This window comes from Euprymna scolopes, chromosome 21 (assembly GCF_053919585.1).
Source record: "Euprymna scolopes isolate OS-2025 chromosome 21, ASM5391958v1, whole genome shotgun sequence".
Classification (NCBI taxonomy): domain Eukaryota; kingdom Metazoa; phylum Mollusca; class Cephalopoda; order Sepiida; family Sepiolidae; genus Euprymna; species Euprymna scolopes.
The window spans coordinates 48,515,802-48,533,642 of NC_136502.1; the positions used below are offsets into that span (position 1 = coordinate 48,515,802).

Here is a 17,841-nt window from a genome sequence, read left to right on the forward strand (position 1 = left end):
AAGCACATGTTACTACACGGAAGTTCTATAGCAAACCCCACTCTCCCCAATGGTTTACTTCTACTTGCGCAGCTGCCATTGCTCAGAGATAACATGTATACCATAGATTTATCCAGCATTCATAAGTCCTGTACAAACAGACAAAGTATATAGAAGCTAGAAATAATTGGAAGAAAAAAGTAGCAACAGCTAAGAGTGAATATACTGAAACCACCAGGAAACGCATTGAAGTGCAGAAATTAGGAACTCATGATTTCTGGAAAATCTACAATAGTGTAGTAAATAATGGGCAATCAATAATTCTCCCACTATCCATCAATCATGAGGTTGTTTGCTCAGCAACTGAGAAAGCTAACATGTTTGCCCGCTATCTTCCTTCAAACTCTACCTTGGACCCAGCAAACCATTCCCTCCCTGATTTTCCTCTGTGGACAGAAACCCCACTAGATGGTCTGAAAATCACCCCATTCATTAGTACACAATATCATAAAAAACCTAGACACCTCAAAAGCATGTGGACCTGACCTCATCCCAGCTGTGCTATTAAAAAAATGCTCCACTAAAGTTGCTCCAGTTCTCTCTAAACTCTTTAAGAAATGTCTTAACGAATCTTGTTTTCCTGACAGCTGGAGTATTGCTTTTATGGTACCAGTTTACAAAATCTCTGGCGAATGAACTGAGCCATTAAATTATTGCCCAATTAACCGCCTCCCGTTTTTTGCCAAAATATTTGAGTGTTTAATTAATTAAGCTCTAGTCCACCACCTTACAGCTGCTAAACTTCTGTTTGACAATCAATATCGATTTAGGCAAGCCTGTTCTACTGCATACATACTAACTGTAATCTCTGAACGTCTATACTAAGCACTGTATAAGACAGTGGAGGGCAGGGCAGTAGCCCTATATATATCTAAAGCTTTTGACAGGGTATGGCACGATGGTCTTCTCATGAAAATAAAATCTATTGTATTACTGGACGAATGCTTAACATAATTAAATCCTTCTTAAATGAGAGAAGAATCCAGGTTGTCCTCGATGGATGTACATCCAAACAATACGAGATAAATGCAGGTGTACCTCAAGGATCGATCCTTACCTGATAAAATTGTCTCTGACATGGGTATATTTGCTGATGACATCATGCTCTATAGTAGGCACGTGGGAAAAACTAATTAGCACATATCTAAGGCAATGGCAGAAACCCTAGAGGAAGACCTTTAGTCTGTAGTGGAATGGGGTCAGAAATGGATGGTAACGTTCAAAGCTGTATAGACAAAGCTCGTTTCCTTTAATAACTACATGAAACCTTACCAAACATCAGTAGCTATGGCTAAAGATACTTTACTTGAAAATACTTGATTCAAACTCCTCGGCTTAACGTTCACAGCGAACATGAGTTGAAATAAATACATTAAGATCATTGCCAAGGCTGCTGCTAGAAAGTTACTTACTTCTGAAAGTATCCTGTATCTCTATAAGACCACCATTCGCCCATATATCAAGTACTGCTGTCACATTTGGGCTGATGTATCTGCTACTAGTCTCTTGCTTCTGGACAGTGTTCAAAAGAGTCGCCAACCTGATAGGTCCTGAACTGTTATCTAAGCTTCAGCCTCTGTCCCATCGACGAAATGTTGCATCCCTCTGCTTGTTTTACAAGTGTTTTAATGGTGGATGCTCTGACGAACTACAAGCTCTTGTACCCCCTCGATGAAAATACCACTGACAAACCCGACAAGCAGCGAAGTGCCACCCCTACACAGTCGAGATCTCCAGATGTAAGAAAGCCTTCTACTCTAATAGCTCTTCCTCAGAACTGCTAGACTTTAGAATTCTCTTCCGGGTTCCTGCTTCCCCAACTGTACTGACATGCAGAAGTTCAAGTGTAATGTAAACAGACATCCAAACTCCCTACATAGTACCCCTGAAACTTCGGTCCCTGATAGCATCCCCCTACATCAAAGTGGCAATGTGCCTTGTTTGGTTAGAAAATGCAATAAAAAAAACTGGTAAAACCAAACAGGAAAACATGTAAAAAAATAAATTCATTGGACTTAAGGAGTCGGAATCGGATAAAAAATTCCGACTCCGACTCCTTGTACTTTTAGAAATCCGACTTCGACTCCGACTCCGACTCCAGCTAAAACCTCAGACTCCTTCTAACTCCGACTCCGACTCTGCAACCCTGGTTGCCACCTGGACTTAGACTTAATGGTATGTTTAAGAGAGACTGTTTTCTTTTTTATTTCTAAGAAACAAATAATAAAACCAAACAATGTTTATTAAAAATGAAGTTGTAATCTATAATATAAATCTCCCCTGTCTGTTTAAATGTATGTATGTATGTATGTATGTATGTCTCGCAAAAACTTTCGACAGACGTGACAGATTTTCATGAGATCAGTATCGTTTTCAAGCTCGACCCTTTGGACAACAAATAGCGAAAAATTGGTTGAAAACATTAATTCCTTCACCCTAAACTTGCCCGTTTTGTACAAGGAGGGATCGATTATTTTTTTTCCCGACATTTTAGCAAGTTATCGTCACTGTTGGATTGACTTTGGTTAATTTCGATGCTTTTGACTTCCTGTCGTGTCATGGAAATTCAAAGAAATAAGGCATAAACTGACTATAGAAAATGGGGTAATATGTAATGGAGACTTGATAGTTCCCCCAGAAACACAGAAGAGACAGGTTATAAAAAGTGTACATGATGATGTACATTGTGAAATAGCAGCTATGCAAAGAAGATTAAAATTGAAAGCATGGTGGCCGGAGTACTCAAGAGACGTAGAGGACTACGTAAAAAGGCGCACAAAATGCACAGAATTCAAGAATTTTAAGCAAAAGAAAATACATATGTGGCCCCGAGAAGCAGAACCGTGAAGCAGAGTACACATGGATCATGCCTAAGTCACTAAGTCAATGAGATAGAACTATTATTAATATTAGTAGATGCATATTCAGATTAGCCTGAAGTGGTGAGAGTACCTGATAAAAAAAGTACCACCGTAAAAAAAATATTAAGAGTAATACTTTTCGAGAAATGGGATACCAAGAACATTGGCGACGGATAACGTGCCAGAATTTGCGGATGCTGATTTGCATCAATGGTTAAAAAAAAATGGAATGCAGACCTTAGAAGACCCCTCCCTACCACCCTCAAAGTAACGGGATAGCGGAAAGGATAGTCCAGACAGTAAAGAAGGGCATAAAAGCATGCGTGCAACAGAAAGAGAAAATCAATGCTTTCCTACCAAGATTATTACTAAGTTATAGAACAATTCCGCATGTAGGCAGGCCAGAAAGTCCATCTGCCTTAATGGGCAGACAATTAAAGTCCCCTTTGACTATGTCATATGCTACAAATCAAAAGATGTGGTACAAAAGAAATAGGAATACGGAAGCCGAGACAGCAGAATTTATTATGCAGAAAGGACATAATACTGCAATGTTAAATAAAGAAAATGGGAACAGTGTTCTAGCTCATGCTGATCAAATAAGATCACACGGAGAACAATCGGATGAGGAAATGCCTTTGGAGCTGCCCATTATTGATGTAACAGAAGAGTTACTGCAGAATGAGACTGCGGAGGAAGAAGTAGAGAGGGACGAGGTAGAAGAGGAAGAAGTAGAATGAGACAAGGCAGAAGAGGAAGATCAGAATATGCAGGAGGAACACTGCGATTATAGGGAAAAACGTGATAGATCCAGACCTCCAAGGAAAAGGAGAGAAATAAAGGAAGATGTTCAGGGGGGCACAAAAAGAAGTACAAAAAGTACTGTGGCATAAAGCCCCTCCATTGTAGGGAGATGTAGTGATATGCAAATTAAGTATAATTTACATATGAGCAGATAGCTCATATTTATAAACCGACACCAACTAAAACAGGTGGTTGTTGAATGTTTGCTTAGCGTTATACATGGCATATCATTAATGATGCTACTACTACTACTACTACTACTACTACTAATGATGTTAATGATAATGGTAATACTGAGAAAAGTATGACACAACTAATGATGTGCAGCATCTGCTGTATACAGCCGGAACAAATCTTTGTCAGAGACATTCTAACAGCAATCATCATTTTCAACATGCACAACATCATATTGTGTCCATCTGCACACATGCAATGAACGAACTATGTTATGTTTCATGTGCAGTAATACAGTAAATAGCCCAGAACGTTCTAGACGTCTCGTATATAAGCTTTTGCATGCGTAAATCAAACCAGTCCAGGATGCAGTTTTAGGAGTAAGAGCATCGCGGCTAACTCCGTCCTTGCAACCACTAGCATGACTTTGCGTGCGTATCATATGCTCATCATGGAAAGTACCATATCGAACAAGAAATAATTCTTTTCAACAAGTTATTGCAAACTGCTATTTTCATATGTATCGAACACATACACCCACGCAAAGTGCTTACATGTTTAAATGACCATTTTCTTTTCCCTCCAGAAAATAACTATTTGTATTCCCTCTCACCATGAAAATTCATAATCATAACTTTATACTTTAATTTTACCATCTTGGATCATTTTGGTAAATTTAATTGTAATTTTTATTATATATATATATATATATATATATATATATATATATATATATATATATATATAACTACCAAATGCAAGAAAATTTAATTTTTTACTAACCTGCAAAGTCTTAAATTTCTGAAATTGTTTAAAATATCAGTATAAAATTTTGTCGACACCTGCCGTTTTTGGTACTTCTATGTTACAAAAATACTAACGCATCCAATAAATGTCACTAATTGTGTGAAAATGTATTGTTCTATGAGTATTTTGTTTCATTTTCGATTTTTGAGCGATTATCAAAGCTCAACTAAAACTAGTTTTTTTTTTGTTCTAACTCGACACTACCTATATTTTTAAGTAAATAAACACTTTAAAATAAATTAAAAAAAATAAATAACTCATCCAAATAGACAGAAAAGTAACTTAGCTTGCCTTTGGTAACGTTTACTTGTTGTGTACTTATTTTTTTATCCTTTCCCCCCTTGTTTTTAATTTTTTTTTTTTTTTTTTTTTTGCCATTGCTGGAAAATCATCAACAATTATAATGTGACATTGTGATACATAGGACGAAGATATGAAAATAAATTTGAATGAAAAATTTTACAGTTTATCACTGTTCAGAGGGAGACAACTCTCGTTCATTTTTTTTTTTCCATCTCATAATTTAGGACGCAATATAGTTTATTAAATCAAAACATTATTATATAGTTTATTAAATCAAAACATTATTATATAGTTTATTAAATCAAAACATAAAAAAAAGAAAGCTGCGACGATTTCTTTATTGTAACAAAGTTGAAAACGTTAATAATAAAAAATGTCATCTTTACGCGACTATCGAGAGAATTGTTTATGTTTTCGTATCATAATTTACGACGCTAAAACCAACGGACAAACGATATTTTCATTAGATGATAAAATGTAAAAAAGAAGCTGCGGCATTTTTTTTTTTTTAAGTAAATGTTATGGTAAGGTTTTTTTTTGTTTTGTTTTTTTAAATAGTCTTTACCTTAAAAAATACAAAGGAATGAAACTTTTAAAAATGCGGCGACTTTTTTTTTCTTTTTTTTTTTTTAATGTAACAATGAAAATGCGACGATAGTTGTAGACGAATTACGGTACTTGTACAGTTTAATCAAGACATTAAAAATGAAAATATTGAAAAGAGGTTATATTGTACGTATCCGTTTTAAACTGAAGATCTCCGAAAAAAAAATTTTCACTTAATTTGATCGAGTATTTTTTTTTTTTTTTTTTTTTTTTTACAGCGGAAAAACACGTTTTTATGACAGCACATTGAAGGCAGACATCTTGGATTTTTTAAAAAAATTTGTTTGAATTTTAGAAACGCCACGGGGAGATAACTCCAGTTAAAGCGCCGACACTCCCCCTCCATCTTTAATACTAGCTTTTCTTCCTAAAATTCGAACCTTTTGTTAGGTATCATAACAAATTGTTTTTTCGCTGTAAAACAAAAACTACTTAATGAAATTAAGTGAAATTTTGGTAAATATTCAGATACGTTACAACAGAACACCGACCACTCTAATTTGTTTTTTTTTTTTATAGGTAATCGAGGTCGCTGACAACGAATCTGATACTCAAACTTAGGGCAAATTTACCGTTTGCATGGTATTAACCCATGAACCCACGAATTACTTTCCGCCATTTTACAGCTTCCGTTTACCATACACTTCATGCTTCACCTAGCAAACTGCCTTCTCACATGGCGTACCAATTTTCCTCGGAAAATTTAAAATTAGATGAAAAAGAAATAAAGCAGGAAAGGAAAAGCACACCAAGTTGTGTGTGTGTGTGTTGGGGAGGGGGGGGGGTAATTTAATTTAATTTTTTTTTTCCCCAGAACATAGAATTTTCTAATTTTCCAAAATATATTATAGCACTTTTTGGGTGGAAAATTTAAAATTAGCTGAAAAATAAAACAAGAAAAGGAAAGCACTCCAAGTTGGGGGAGAGGGGAGGGTTAATTTAATTGTTTTTTTTTTTTTTTCCTGGAGCATAGAATTTTCAAAAAGTAACGCACCGACATTTACCAATTAGAACACCATTTAACATTTTTCGAAGATTTTACTGTTTAAATTGGGGCGCGCGCCCCCCAACACCACGCCCACTCCCTCCGCTCGCGCCCCCAATGTAAACAGTAAAATCTTCGAAAAATGTTAAATGGTGTTCTAATTGGTAAATGTCGGTGCGTTACTTACGGAAAAACGGTTAACTAAACTGCAGAAGCAGCTATTAAATCACATAAGTTCTATAATTGAATCTCCCTCTAGCAAAAAAAAAAAAAAAAAAAAAAGAAAGAACGAAAAATATAAGAATGTTTGGTGCTTATGTTTTTGTAAACCGCATTAAAAACTACGTGAGACAAAAAAAAAAAAAGGTCCCCCAATTTGTTGTACTTTTCTTTAATTGTAAGTCATTAAAAAAATGTCAGTTCGTAATTTTTTGATTGATATGCCATGTGAGAAGGCAGTTTGCTAGGTGAAGCAAGCCGTCGTTTATGCTGGCGCACGCCCGTAGCGAAACGGAAGCTGTAAAATGGCAGAAAGTAGTTCGTGTGTCCAGGGGTTAATACCATGCAAACGGTAAATTTGCCCCCGGTTTGAGCATCAGATTCATTGTCAGCGACATCGATTACCCCTAAAAAAACAAAATTAGAGTGGTCGGTGTTCTGTTGTAACGTATCTGAATATTTATCGAAATTTTTTTTCGGAGAACTTCATTCCATAACGGATACGTACAATTTAAACTTTTTTCTCTCTCGATATTTTCATTTTTTTAATGTCTTGATTAAACTGTACAAGTACCGGAATGGTAAACAAAGTCGACAGCATTAATAATACAAAATGTAGTCTTTATGCAATTTTTAAGAGAAACCCAACGATATTTTCATTAGATAAAAAATTTTAAAAATAAAGCTGCGGCAACTTTTTTTTTTTAATTAAAAAGTAATTATTAATGTTATTGTTGTTGTTGTTGTTGATTATTATTATTATTATTATTATTATTATTATTAATAATAATAATAGTAAATAATAATAATAATAATAACAACAACAACAACAACAACAACTTTGTTTACAATTTCTCTACAAATATCGTCGCATTTTCATTATTGCAGTAAAAAAAAAAATAAAATAAAATAAAAGTCTCCGCATCATTAAAAGTTTTATTCTTTGTATATTTTAAGGTTAAAGACTATTTTTTAAAAACCTTACCATAACATTTACTTTTTGATTAAAAAAAAATGCCGCAGCTTCTTTTTTTAAATGTTTTCATCTAAAGAAAATATCGTGTCTTCGTTGGGTTTCTCTTAATAATTGCATAAACACTACATTTCGTATGAATGTAATCAATTTTGTTACATTAAAAAAGAATTCGTCGCAGTTTTTTTTTTTGTTTAATGTTTTGATTTAATAAAAAAAAAAAAAAATATCACGTCCTAAAGTAGGAGATGAAAAAATAGACGAATCTTTTAGTAAACGAGAGTTGTCTCCCCCTGCACAGTAACAAACTGCAAAACAGCGTCAAATCGTCGATATAGACAAACAGTAATATTTTTACAACTAAAAGAAGAATTTATAATGAGGACATCAACTGAAGAACGCTATGAAAATTACGTCCATTAAATGCAGGCGAGAATGTAAAAGACATAATTCTTTGAGGCAAACAAGACAAGGGCAAGAGTTACTTCCCTTTAAGATACAAAAATGTTTCTACATTTATTTATTTATTTTCTAGGCCTTTTGGTCAAGATCAAAGTGTAGTATCTGTTCTTCAGATGCTGCGCTTCATTTTCTTGTCCTCTTTCGGTGGAGGAGAAATCCTTCACGACTGAGACAATTTTTATTTTTGTACCTTTTCTCCACGTTAAAAAATGACCCTGGTACTGTCTAACTCTGTCCCGTGGGGAGGCATAGTAAATAGGTACATTTATTTATTTTCTAGGCCACCTAACAAATTAATTAACACTTCTATATGGTCATGGTTAATAGAAGGAGAAAATTTCCTCCCAAAGATTATATAAAGAATTCAGTTTAAAATTTTGTATAGACCCCCACGTTCAACATAAATGCACCTGAAGAAGGTCGGATGATACATCAGGCGAAACGTTGGGAGAATAACAACTAAAACGAGAATAGTAGTCTAAATAACTAAATAAGACAAGGCCCATGGAAATTCCACAGAATAAGAAATATATTCAATCAACAAATATGTTTTGATTAAGCTGATATTTTTCAGAATAACGCAAAAAATGAGGTTTTTTTTGACAGAAAAATCAATAACACACAGAAAATATGAGTTAATTATCATTTCTATGAAAATATTGTCCATTGTAATTTAAATATAAAACTTATACAAATAAGATAAGTTAATAAGTATTAATAAATACTCAGAAAGTAATATTGTGCTACATAGTTCAATACAAATAATAAAATCACATTGTAAGAGACAATCTTTAATTTACTCCTTCAATTCAGCATCTCTTGGCAGACCATGTTCTGTTTTTGCCAGGTTTCTTTTGAATGTTTCCTTCTTAAACATTTTAACGTTTTGTTGGCTTCATTCTTTGGTGAAGAACCATTGCACGTCGAAATTACTATGAGTTGCTTCTTCACATCACTACAAAAATGATCATATATTAATATTATGATATTAAAAACGAGGCTACATCAAGGGGAGATCACTCTCATATCATGTCCAGAGCTGCCAATTTGGCCTTTTTAAAGCCAAATTTCATGAAGTTAGCCTTTTTAAAAGCAGTTTGGCCTTCAAAAATTGTATTTAGCCTTTTGCAAAGCGTAATATACAAACTAAGGAAGAAACAAGAATATTATGTAGATTATTTGTTAAAATTTTAAAATAGAATAAAATATACATTTCATCTTCCTCTGAGGTCATCAGATCTAAGTCTGTCCTTAAGACTCACCTTACACTATCCATCATATCATTCTCCTATAATTTTTTCGCCATGCAATGTATATCCTCAACCTCTACTGGCCAGGTTTCTCTTCTATACATTATCATATTGCGTACACATTCATGATAGATTCTTGTTAGATTATGCTGGGCTGACACCAGAGTGACGCTGGGTTGCTTTGCTGGTAGTCTATCTAGGAAAATACGACTATTATTATTAAAAAATTAAAATGTTAGGTAACAAACATTATTATTATTTTGTTAACTGTTATGGAGAAAAAGGTATGCAGAGAGAATGTTTTGAAAGAAAGGAATGTTTAGTAAAATACTTAGATTAACTTTGTAACAATAAATTTGGCCAGAAAACGTGACTGAAAGTCACATGCTAGGTCTTTGTGTAGTCGAATGACGTAGGCACAAAGGATTAGTTTGAATATATACAAGCAGAGTTAAGAGTTAGAACAGAGAAAGAGTTAGAGAGAGAGCTAGATAGATGGAAAGAGGTGGAGCGTTGGAGACAGAGCCAGATGACCCCCGTACGGGAGGGGGTAGAAGAATATAAAGACACGTGCAATCTTCCAATAATAAGGAAAACATTTGAAATAAAAGTTGTTCGAAAATATGACTGGAGGTTTCTGGTTGCATCTTTGAAAGGAATGTTCATTTCAGCTTTGACTGGTTTGTCAACCAAGACCCCAGATGAATGAAAGTAATGTTTTCCTGTTTGGCAAGATATAATTCCCCAGAGAGATGTTCTGTCTCTTTTGTTGGAAGGAAATGTTTGTTGATAAAATGTTATATATCCTGTTGAAACTGTATATATGTGTAATGTATATTTATATACAAAAGAATATATACATCCCTTTATATACAACATGATCAATTTGACCTACTTTATATACAGTATACTTTGTAATTGAAAACGTTACAAATGATGATGTTTCTGTAGTGTAATATTTTTATTTTCATGCAAAATAAGAAATAAGTTAAAAAAAAATAGAATAATATAAAATAAGATTTAAAAAAAAAAAGAAGAAAAACAACTCTTTTGTTTTTCGTTCTCCCATCAAAGAACATGATTTCCATGAGAAAAAAAAAATGTCTGCAGAGTTCAAACATACCCAGCCGGTTGAATGATGAAGCAAAGTTCTTGAATTTTGAAACAACATCAGATTGGGTGACGTGAAGCAGGAGAGATGCATGGAAATGCTGAGAGCTCTAAAGCGATTCACAATGTCTTCTTTAAAAAAACAAAAACAAAAAAAAGCATGTATGGGGCTTAAATACTTGTCGGAGTTTTAAAATAAAGACAACGTTGACCCATTATTTTAATTTAATTTTTTTTTTTTTTATGTGAATGTTTAAAATTTTGCAGTAGAAGCAGATTAGAAACTTATTCCTGAATTTTCTAGGGAGCTAGCAAAAAAGATCCAGGAAGAGGGTTTCATAAAATTATTTATACAACACAGCTGGCTTTTATAAGAAATAGTGAGCCAGATTTAACTATATGATATGTTTAATTTAGAGACATTTATTATAAGCGTTGTTCTTAGCTGAGAGTAAGACATGTTTATTTTATCTTGTTTCGTAGTTTTCTTCTGAAAGGTGTCTAGTTTTACTCAAGGTGAATTTTTAACTTAGTCAATTTCTTCTTTTTCTTTTCCACACATGTAATATGCCAGAACTTTCTCAGTGGCAAAATAAGTCCAGTTTTTCATAAAATTACTTATTAAAAAAAAAAGAAAATGAATTTGTATTTTTATTTATTTACTTATTTGCTTATTATACCACTTAGGACAGAATCTAGTTTTGTAACTATTTTCAGTTCTTGTCTAGAATTCCACCCGATATTAAAAAACAGAAATAAAAGAAAAATCTGTATGATGTACACACTCATGATGAAACGAAAATATCATATTCCAAAAATCACATAAATCGATCAAGTAGTTAAATTTTTATACAGAAAATCATTTTTAAGCAATTGATAGGCATTTTGTAACACATCTAGTAAGTTTGAATTATTGTCGATTTATCTCTTTGTTTCTTGAGGTTGTTTTCAAAATGACGATGCAAGACAGTTGCTCCTAGGTTACTCATAAAATTTGACTTTCTTATTTAAAAATAAAAATACTTGATCAATTTATTTTTGGAGTATGATATTTTCATTTTGTCACGGGTATGTATATCATACAGATTTAAAAAAAAAATTTTTTACTAGGAAATTCTGGACAAAAAAAACCTTATTTCTTTAATAAATAAAACTGTAGATGTATACATGTATTTAACCGATAAACTATTAAACTACTGGTCACATAACACTGAACCCCCCCCCAAAAAAAAAAAACAGGAAATAGTAATCATACACCAACGATGGTTTATAACTCGTAGTAAAATCTGTGTTTGGATGGATGAATAACTCGTACAAACATATATCATCAAGTTGAAATGCAAAATGTTCATTTTAACTTGCCGAAATATTTATATTACTTTTGTGCATATTCATATTCAATCATAGCTTAAATTGGTTTAATTTTATAACTTTCTTATCTACCTGTTGATAGCTCAAATAGTAAGGAACATGGCTGGAGGACTGAATGCTTGAATTTCGATTCTAGCTGATGGCACCTAAGTCATTTTTTAAAAAACTTTGGAAATAAATACTCTATATTAGGTACAATATAATATTCAATAGAGAATTGGCTCTGTAATAATAAGTATGAAATCTGCATGGATTAAAATGTATTGAAGCATATTTTACGAGTGGGCAAGGCTAGTCTTAATTAAAACCATTGAAAAAAAAAAAAAAGAAAGAAATTAGAGAACATTATTGGGAATTATCGGATGAAATATTTAAACTGAATTTGATTCGTACGCTGATAATGTATGAATATTGTGAATGTTCAAAATTTTGTTTTGGAATTTTTTAGATGAGGATTGATAATTTGGACTGTTTAGATTATTCTTCTCATCTTGCATATTCTGTAACCTCTGACCTCTTGTTGAACTCGCAGAATCTTTATACAATACTGCAGTTTTGAACAACCTTACATTTAATCAACAGGAGTAGATTGTTCACGTTCTGTCAGGCATGACCAGGTAGAAGTCTTAAGTAATTTTTATTATATTTCGAGTTTATTATCACTTGTAGTGAGAATTGACCCTTCAACCTCCAGAAAGCTCATCATTTTTAAGTGATTGATACTCAATACCGTTATCTATTGCATTACACATCAATGTCAAGTTCCGTACAGATCTCCGGAGTTAAACACGATGCACCTGAAGAACGTTGGTGGTTACATCGGCTGAAACATTCTGAAAATAAACAAGATAAGAAGAAAACATTCATGATGTTCGTTCATCACTTGTGAAGATGATCGTGATTATGCAATTGTCCTTTGCGTTCAAAGATGGCTTGTTAGCCCGACTCAGAGCTCTGAAGTATGTCCCGTATGTTGGACACCTGTAGGATAATTCTGTATCAGGTGTTGACTGCTCTGTCTTTTCTCATGTCGCGTTTTTCATTGTGTGTGGATTCAACAATTGTAGCCCCTTTGAGAGTTGTGGCATACCAGGAACATCTGTTTTGGGTTAGTTTTTCCCCTGAGTTAGAATAAAAACTAAACTGTTTTAGGGAGATATTAAGATTGGCCTTGAACTGTTTCCGCTGTCCTCCTACGGGCCGTTTTCCTTTGGACAGTTCACCATAGCCTTGAACCAAGCATTCTGCATATATGACCTGCCCAATGAACCTGGCACTGCTGTAACATGATGTGTACTGATGGAAGATTTGACCGGGCTAAAACCTCTGTGTCTGCCATCTTGTCTTGCCACTTGATTTTCAACAATCTGCAGAGGCAGGTCATGTGCAAATGGTTCCGTTTCTTGGCATGTATAGCATATACAGTGCACGTCTCGCAGGCATATATGAGGATGGTAAGAATCACAGCTATGTATACTTGAAGTTTTGTTTCCAGCCAAGTTCCTCTACACTCCCACACAGTGGTTCTGAGATGTCCAAAGGCAGCACTAACCTGACTATCTTGTAGCCGAATTCATCATCTATGTGTACTACTGTTGACAGAGTATTGCCCAAGTAAGTGAGAGCATTCATACAATATAGTTAATAGGCATAAAATCGAAATTACAGAAAACGATAAGGTATAAAAATAATTATTAATGAAAAACAGTTTTCGGTAAAGTTTATATTGGGGAATAAATTTTGTCTGACATTTTGAATTACGTTCATCACATGACATAAGCAGCAGAACTTAATTATCTCCCTTGTCAACTTATCTCTTTTTTTGTAAACGTAATGATAGTGATTTTGCTTCCTTTCAAAAATTATTTTTCTACATCATTTTTTTGTACTTTTTTCATATGTTACTATTTGAAACCTGACAATTTTACATAGATACCATTTTTTTTTACTTGAAATTCATTGTTTCTTTTGTCTTTATAATATACAAGTGACACCTTTGTAGCAGCCAACACCCGCTACATACAGGCAGAGGCTACTTCTCACGACCTCGGGATTTGAAATCCATTTCCTCCTGGCTTGTCCAATAAAAAAGCCAGCTCTCAATCACGTGACCGAGTATATGAAAGGCGAAACCACAAACCTTTAATTCTCTTTCTTGTTGCTTTGCCCAGAAGCACACATCACCTGAGGCTTGCCGGGGGGGGGGGACTTTGGCCCCCCATACGAGTTAGCTATGGCTCTCTTCTAACTAACATTTATTTCAACGTGCTGTACCCGCACGGACTTTACCATTCTACAGGACTACTCTAATCGACACACACACACACACACACACACACACACACACACACACACACTCTCGACAACACGTCAGCACACTGAATACCTTTAGTTTTTAATTTCTATACCTTTTTTAACAAATAACAATCCAACATGGCTGCCATTAGTTTTTCATTTCTATACTTTTTTTAACAAATAACAATCCAACATGGCTGCCATTAGTTTTTCATTTCTATACCTTTTTTAACAAATAACAATCCAACATGGCTGCCATTAGTTTTTCATTTCTATACCTTTTTTAACAAATAACAATCCAACATGGCTGCCATTAGTTTTTCATTTCTATACTTTTTTTAACAAATAACAATCCAACATGGCTGCCATTAGTTTTTAATTTCTATACCTTTTTTAACAAATAACAATCCAACATGGCCGCCATTAGTTTTTCATTTCTATACCTTTTTTAACAAATAACAATCCAACATGGCTGCCATTAGTTTTTCATTTCTATACCTTTTTTAACAAATAACAATCCAACATGGCCGCCATTAGTTTTTCATTTCTATACCTTTTTTAACAAATAACAATCCAACATGGCCGCCATTAGTTTTTCATTTCTATACCTTTTTTAACAAATAACAATCCAACATGGCTGCCATTAGTTTTTCATTTCTATACCTTTTTTAACAAATAACAATCCAACATGGCTGCCATTAGTTTTTCATTTCTATACCTTTTTTAACAAATAACAATCCAACATGGCTGCCATTAGTTTTTCATTTCTATACTTTTTTTAACAAATAACAATCCAACATGGCTGCCATTAGTTTTTCATTTCTATACCTTTTTTAACAAATAACAATCCAACATGGCTGCCATTAGTTTTTCATTTCTATACTTTTTTTAACAAATAACAATCCAACATGGCTGCCATTAGTTTTTCATTTCTATACCTTTTTTAACAAATAACAATCCAACATGGCCGCCATTAGTTTTTCATTTCTATACTTTTTTTAACAAATAACAATCCAACATGGCCGCCATTAGTTTTTCATTTCTATACCTTTTTTAACAAATAACAATCCAACATGGCTGCCATTAGTTTTTAATTTCTATACCTTTTTTAACAAATAACAATCCAACATGGCCGCCATTAGTTTTTCATTTCTATACCTTTTTTAACAAATAACAATCCAACATGGCTGCCATTAGTTTTTCATTTCTATACCTTTTTTAACAAATAACAATCCAACATGGCTGCCATTAGTTTTTCATTTCTATACTTTTTTTAACAAATAACAATCCAACATGGCTGCCATTAGTTTTTCATTTCTATACCTTTTTTAACAAATAACAATCCAACATGGCCGCCATTAGTTTTTGCTTTTAGTTTCTATGTCTTCTAGTTAATTTCTAAGAAATTGAAAATTTAAGAAAATTACAATTATAACTGGCACCAAACTAAAATTTAATTTTCAACTTATCTGCATATTTTTAACTTACTAAAACTGTTTTAAAGTTTTTCTTTATTTCAAATGACTTGTGATATCTCAAAGTTTATGACCACATGTGCTCAGTCATAATTTTTTAAGGCATACGATGGTCGAAAACAAATTCTGAAATAAAAACAAAAACTTTCCAAATTATAAAACTATGCAGATCCATAGAACATTAAAATTTCTTGCCTTTGGTAAAAGTTATTTGCTGTGTATTTGTTTTTCGATTTCTTTGCTGTTACCTTTATTATGTTCTGTCCAGAAAATTAATTTTAATCATCCTTCGAACAGGTATTCTTTTAATGTTTAATAAACAAGTATAAATCACTCACTTGAAGACGAAAAGGTAATGAGCGTAAAAATGATCGTTTGTAACAACATTTTTGTATCTTGTATTGAATTAATTTGTAAAATTGTACTTTTACACCTTCTCCCTTCCTGTAAAAAAACAAAAAAAAAACTGTACAGGACAAAAAGGATGCTTCACATATTTATCGAGGAATGTTTCTCCTTCGATGTGCAACCTGTTGTCAAAGAGTTTAATAGATTAAAGTTCCCTTTTTTTGTTTTATTTTTAGATTATAAACTGGGTATTTTTATTGATTTCAGCTGAGAGCTCTTTTTAGGATCCTCGTTGTTCCCTTAAGTGCAATTGTCTGGATCTTTTTTGCACTTGGTTCACCAGGAATATTAGTTAGGTAGGCTTTAAAGTTCCTCATAAGCCCTGTGGCAACTTTAATAACTGGTATGATTGATATCTCTCTAAGATTCCAATTTCTTTTTATATCATACATGAGACCTTGATATTTGGTCTGTTTCTACCTTTCAGCTCTGTTCAGACCTCCATCATTAAGGACACTTCCTTCATCTAAGGTTGCTACTCTCTTTGTCTTATTCCATATTACTATGTCAGGTTTCACAGCAGCATTTTCAAGGTAGGTGGTTGTAGGGATTACATGATCGTAATCTATGCTGTATGACTCATTTCCAACAGTTCTTTCAGGTTGATGTTCCCAGGATTTGCTGCTACATTGGATGTTTAGTCTTTTACAGAAAGTCTAGTGAAGGTACTTACACATGTATAGTTGTGTAGTAGAAGGCTCTTTACTTGTGCATCAACAATTGTCTTGGCATGTTGTATGTTGTCTTTTTCTTCAATGCTAAGGTACTTGTAAGGTTTGGGCTCCTGTAGATCTCTGATTTTGGTGTCTTCATTTAGATGCATATATTCTCTGTGTGGGTCTTCTTCCCAGCTCTGAGCTCTGACGGATCACATGGTCGTAATGTATGGTGTATTACTCATTTCAGGTTGATATTTCCAGGATTTGCTGCTACATTAGATATTTAGTTTTTTACGGATGGTCCAGAGGAGGTACTTACACACACTATCATTCCATTTAATGTTCCATTCAACTTCTTTATCTCTCAAACACTGAGAGTTAGTAAAGAAATTGAGAACATAATTTTCCTCTCCGCGATTAACCATTTTTATACGTTGTATTATGTCTTTCTTCTTGGTCTCTTGGTCTTACCAGAGGAAAATTATGTTCTTAACTTCTTTAATAATTTAATGTTTGAGAGATGAAGAACTTTAATCGAACATTTGAATATCTATGTATCTTATATACAATTCAGTTGTTTGCTTCAAGTAGGGAGCCCTTTGATTTTTGAGGTGCACCAAAATATGTTTGAGATTATTTTTACTAGTCCTGGGACGGGTATTTTTCTAATCTATACTATTAATAAAATTCTAAATGTTTATTTATTTATGTGTGTGTAAATATACCAATAAAACTTTCGAACGGATGCACCGAATTGAAAAATTCTTTTTTTTTCCTTGAAAGGTGTGAGTCCCTAGATTGTCCTTATTTATATATGGTTTGTAACGAACAAAGCCGAGTCACACAAAAAGCCTGAAATAAGGGTTTTGGGGCCGTTTTGTGCAAGTCAAAAAAGTTACCTGCCCATGTCAACAGAATTTAGCACTGTCTGTATACAGTTGCGATAACATCTTTCGGCATATGGACAGGACTTGTGGCACAATGGATAACGCATCTGACTATGGATCAGAAGATTCCAGGTTCGAATCCTGGCAAATTCG

The 17,841-nt window shown here is 33.5% G+C and overlaps 1 non-coding gene and 1 pseudogene across 1 annotated transcript; both read left to right on the forward strand.

The window, feature by feature from the left end:
• Nucleotides 1-8,295: 8,295 nt before the first annotated feature.
• LOC145243182 (U2 spliceosomal RNA) lies at nucleotides 8,296-8,522 on the forward strand (annotated as a pseudogene).
• Nucleotides 8,523-17,768: 9,246 nt separating this feature from the next.
• Trnah-aug (transfer RNA histidin (anticodon AUG)) lies at nucleotides 17,769-17,841 on the forward strand. The gene has a single exon. It is a non-coding gene; the product is annotated as a tRNA-His (tRNA).